General features: G+C 34.5%; 1 protein-coding gene across 1 annotated transcript in view; it reads right to left on the bottom strand.

Moving 5' to 3' along the window:
• The window catches only part of LOC107703507 (5-hydroxytryptamine receptor 4-like), a 26,925-nt gene extending 23,750 nt beyond the window's left edge, over positions 1-3,175 (bottom strand). Inside the window, exon 1 of the mRNA XM_016506134.1 lies at positions 3,046-3,175. The gene's annotated coding sequence lies outside the window, so the exon portion shown is untranslated. The remainder of the gene's footprint in view (positions 1-3,045) is intronic.
• Positions 3,176-5,701: the final 2,526 nt, after the last annotated feature.

Genomic DNA, 5,701 nt, shown 5'->3' on the forward strand with positions numbered 1-5,701 from the left:
TGTGTGTGTGTGTGTGTGTGTGTGTGTGTGTTTTAATATAACTTTCCCCACATTTTATAGACTTAATAGATGTTTTTGTAAACACGTTTCTGGTCTGATGTCAAAGAAGAAATACTTGAGCCTTACTGTAGGTACTGTGGAGGCACATAAAACAAAAAAGGTTGGGGAACCCTGGCCTAAATCGCCATATGTAAGTCATATGTCTTATTATGCCCTCAAAACACATCAAATATTGAAAGCAAGATACTGAAGATAGAAAACCCTCAACACAAAGTGCATGCACTCCATCATCACACTGTTAATACCCACAGTGGCCAAATCACACCCTGTGCCTGTGGCGCTGGAGCCATAACTCACGCAGAAGTGGAGAGAGTTCTCACAGAGTAAACACTGGAAGCGTGTGATGTATTTGCCCAGCTGGGAGGCTCAAGTGGGTATTACAGAGACAGCTTGGACACTTCTTTCCTGTCCTGTTGCTTTCGTTTGAGTTTCAAATGAGCCACATGATTATTATAGCCCTGTATCAAACACACTGAACAAAACAGGCTAAACAGCTACGCAGAGAGGACACCTGATTTACACGTTTCTTTTGTAGGACAGAGTAAAAGGGTCATTCTACAAAACAGGTGCCACCTGTGTCCCTGATATGCATATGTGTAAATATATTCAATTGAATTAATATCTGAAGGCAGATTTTACTATGCGTCAACACAGAACATTATGGAACATGGTGATGGAAAAGAATATGAGATTGAGAAATATATATGAGAAAAAATAGATTTCAATGCTTTTGTGTTCTCTCACAAAAGTTTTGCGTTACCCAGAGCAACTTTGCATTCACTCCCAAAAGTTTCATGTTTCCCAGAGAAATGTTTGCAATCGCGAGTGAACACAAAAATTCTCAGAGAATGAATTTGAATTATTATTTTTTCTCATTATAGTTTTCCTGTTTCCTTTGTATTTTGTTTGCATTTTATTTTATTATATATCTTAGTTTATGTATTTTATTTTATTTTATTTTTTAATTTACATATTGTATTATTAAAATTTTTTGATAATGTCCTTAGTTTGTCTGTCAATCCTGTCAGCATCATACAGTATATTCCCAGTTTTAATACATTATAATTTCATAAATCAAAACGTTTTCTTAATGGCATCATTATACTTTCAAGGAGTAAATTTTAAGGACAAACTAAAGTTTCAGTAGGTGACAATTTTCTTTCCATGATTTTGTATAGTGAACAATTTACAAATGAAAAATATACATCCATAAAAACGTTCCTTTTAAATGATCTTTCTAAGAAGCAACTTTGTTTCATAATCTTAAGGCTTGTCAAATTAAACTGTAACTGTCAACTCTGTTACATTTCAGAAGCTATACAGTTATTATTTCCCAAAATGCTTTCATCTAGCTTGCGATACCAAAATGCAATTTGTTGACTCTTAAACATTATTTATCTGATAGAATGTTTAAAATCTAGTGAAACTGAACTTTAAAAATGGGAAAACTGGGAAAGGCACCCGTTTCATCAAATGATCCAAAAAGAAAGCAGGGCTGAAGTACAAAAGTTGATGCCATGTGACACGACACTAACTTTCAGTAATCTTGTCTCATAAGATCGAAGAGCTCACTATTCCCTTCAGCTCAAGGGATTTCAAACATGGTTAACTGTCTGAAGCATACAGATCTGTCCTGATAAAGAACTTCTGGAACCTGAACATTCAGGTTTTTATAAAAGCATTAAATAAACTGGTTAGTACAAAATGAACTTCAAACTCTATTTGTGAATAAACATTCTTAATGAACATGAACATGAAACCGCACCCAAATGTGATGCATCACAACCTGAATGCTTTACTATTGAACAATTTACAATAACACCAAAACGTTGTATTAAACAAAATATTGAAGTGACATATTGCACTCTAAAAAATGCTGGGTTAAATACAACCCAGTGCTGGGTAAAATAGGGACAAACCCAGCAATTGGGTTGTTTTGACCCAGCGGCTGGGTTACTACCCAGAAGGTTGGGTTAAACATTTAACCCAACCGCTGGGTCAAAACAGCCCAATTGCTGGGTTTGTCCCTATTTAACCCAACACTGGGTTGTATTTAACCTAGCATTTTTTAGAGTGTGCAATGAAATAGGCAACTCTAGGTTTCAAAAAGAATCTACTTCAGCAAACACCCATAACTCTTGACAAGTTATTGTCACTGTAATCTATTGGCAAAACTGTTTCTCTGATACAAAGCAAAACAGGTTAACGTGACATAATTTACATAATGAAAAGAATCTGCACTGACAAACACTCTAATAACTGATTTCGACACCTTCCCACACATCTTTTTTCCTTTAGTGCCACCAGGAAAACTGAGTGGCATTTTTATTTAAAGGGATAAATCACAGTCTGTGATGACAAGAAGCCATAAGCCTCACACAAGTTATGAGAGTGACATTTTCACACAATCATAAACTGAGTGACACAAATGTAGTGGTCATAAAAACACACTGATCATAGTTGGATCTACATGTCTATATAATACAACAATTACCAGCTGTGAAATAGGTTTTGATCACAACAACATACAATAAAATAAGGTAAGAATTTATTTTTTCACATTAATTGACTGAAAATGATTTCACAAAGTTCTTGCTCATCACAAAATTACAGGGGAAAAATGAGTAAAAGCTAAAATGTGGTTTCAGTCTTGATAATTATCAGTCCCTCTCAATCACAGCTGTGAGTTTGATAGTTGCTGCTGGCAAATTCCTCAAAAAATCTTAGCAGTGAAGAACTCCAATATTCCCATTGTAAAAATGCAAATGTACTCATTTGGCATCTAACTTGTCATTACTCTGTGCAATTAAAGAAAAACAAGCCACATCTTATCAAATACATGAAACTAATAATAATAATAATAACTATTATTTTGATTTAAATATTTTAAAACAGACATTACCGGTACTTTATGGTGTTTATAATGAGTTGCACACTTGAGGGCACTTAAATGTGAGGCAGCATAGTTCAGATAACTTTACTCACCCAGGGGCTCCGTGTTGCAGACGTCTTTGTGAATCCACACGTGCTTCTATAAACTGTCATATTCCATCACAGTTAGCCGGAGACTGAAGTGCTCTTCTATGCCCTGTGCCACAGTCCAACAACTGCAGCAAGCAGCAGATCATCTGTTGATGTAAAGTGCACCGGCGCTCTGAGTCTCTGCCTGTCCAACGCACATGAGTCTGAAACAAACCAAAACAGAGCAACAGCGCCACTCGGTGTTTCAACGCACATTACTGCACTTAGACAAAATTATGGCCAAAGAATGTACAAATGATTTTTTTGTACAAAAATGAGCTGATTATATTACATATGTAATACTATACAATTATAGTAGTTCAAAATAACATATTAATACGTTAAAAGTATATATTAGCACCTAACGTGTACATATTGGTACCTCTTGAAAGGGTACCGCCCTAGTGACAGTTTTGTACCTTTTTATGAGAGTAGTAGCCTATCTACTTTGCACATACATGTGTCAGTTGTTACATTAAGCAAAATAGGCCTAGTGCAGTGTCAAAAATGGAAATGGAGGATAGCTGATTATGAATTTACTGCCTAGTCTGATCTGAGACCGCGTTCCTTGAAGATCCTCAGTCTGCGACTTCTTTATATCACTAGATGGCGCAAGACCACCATACATATCCTGCATCCTATTGCGTTGCTGGATCTGTGTGTCTCTAGTAGTGAAACGTCGGAAACCATTTTTGGCTAAAGAGACATTTTTTTTTTATTATTATTATTCTCCATATTTGGTTATCTTTGCATTTGTCCAAAAGAGCCACAGTAATATAATATTATTAAATAATAATAATAATAATAATAATAATATAATATATTATTATGAATAATATAATATAATATTATATTATTAAAACATGTTTTTTTTTTTTCAATAGAAAACAACAAACAAGTTGTAATATAAAATTAATTGTGCAGGGCTTGTACTGTGAGGCTGAGTTACCACCTGAGGTGCATAAATCCTCTTCAGAGTTTTGTGTGTCTGTGTTTATTTGTGTACAGGTTTTTCTACACTGGTGGGGACTTAAACTTGAATACACACCAACCCATGGGGACTTGTGTCACCATGGGGACCTAAATTGACCTAAATCATACAGAATCATACAGTTTTGTAAAAAAAGCTCACCCCTCAAGCTCAAGTTATTCCCCTCACTTGTTTCCTGTGAGGGGTAGGTTTAGGGCGATAGAAAATACAGTTTGCACAGTATAAAAACCACTACACCTACGGAGAGTCCCCACAAGGATAGTGAACCAGACGTGTGTGTGTGTGTGTGTGTGTCCAGCAGTATGGAACATTTCACTGCTTCTGTGAAAGTTCGTTTAAATTTAGTTTGTTCATTGCTGCAGCTTCCATTTTATTTACATCGTCCCTATGATTTGTTTGTTATAATTGTTATAATGAGTGGAGTATATACATATATAAATTTTTACATAAAATGTCCTCTGTACTCTATATCACATATCAGACTCTTTCAGCATAAAGGTGGTCTTTAAGATGCAGAAGGCTCAAAGATAAGCTGATAAATAAATTTAAAGACAGACTAGCTTATGAACAGATGTGGTAAAATAACAAATTGTTGCACTTTTGTCTCCCAATAAGAAATTATTCATCAAACAAGGATTGACCTTGATTTACATTCATCATGTTGATAAAAGAGTAAAGATCTTCTATTTATGGACACCTCATGTCTTCAGCTTTAGTCTGCTAAATTAAATGAAATATAGCTTGCATTCAGTGACCTTACATGACAATATCCTGTGGGTTATTAATGTTACCGGCATTTATTGAGCTGTTCTGCTCCTTAACAGTTACAGGAAGGCCAGTTCCTTTACAGCTGATGCTATACTATTAGAATTCAGCTTAACAGCAAGTGACAGAAGAAAATTAAGGAAGTTTCACAATACAATTTAATCTATTTCAATTCAGTGACACAAAACAAAAACAAGACGCAAACATCGCAGTTTATCAAGACACATGTGATAAATGAAACTGCTTATTAGACACTGCTGAATGAGTTTGTAAAGTTGAGTGCACAGCAGAGGAAAGGAGCTGGTGGTTTGCTGCTGTAGACACAGCCATATGCAGACAGTGGTGAAATTTTAGACAGCTTCTGTGTTTCCGGTGACTTTGCAGTCTTCGGTATTGAACAGATTTCAATACTGAAGGCAAGTAAATGCTTGTTTTTATTCTGAGAAAATCAGAATTATTTTGCTGAATTATTTTATTGTATTAAGAGAAATCCCACACAAACATTTGTAGAACATGCTGAACTATAGGGAGAAGAAAAAGTGTTGTAACAAAATCGTATTTTGGTCAGCTGTAACATATTAACGAGAAATAAAACAAAAACTACTACTGTCAGTATTTTACAACTATAACATGTTATTATTGGAAACTCATGAAAATAAAATAAAATAAAAAATAATACCAAAAATGATTAGGCTACTGCCAATAATTGCCAATAATACAACTACAACATTATCATTGAAAACTCAATGAACAATAAAATAACAACTTTTATTGACAATATTTTACAGTTATAACATATTATTATTGAAAACTCATAAAATGAAAAAAGAAAATAAATAAATAAAATAATTCATAAATAACACC

Source organism: Sinocyclocheilus anshuiensis, unplaced genomic scaffold (genome assembly GCF_001515605.1).
Source record: "Sinocyclocheilus anshuiensis isolate Anshui unplaced genomic scaffold, SAMN03320099.WGS_v1.1 scaffold330, whole genome shotgun sequence".
NCBI classification, from domain to species: domain Eukaryota; kingdom Metazoa; phylum Chordata; class Actinopteri; order Cypriniformes; family Cyprinidae; genus Sinocyclocheilus; species Sinocyclocheilus anshuiensis.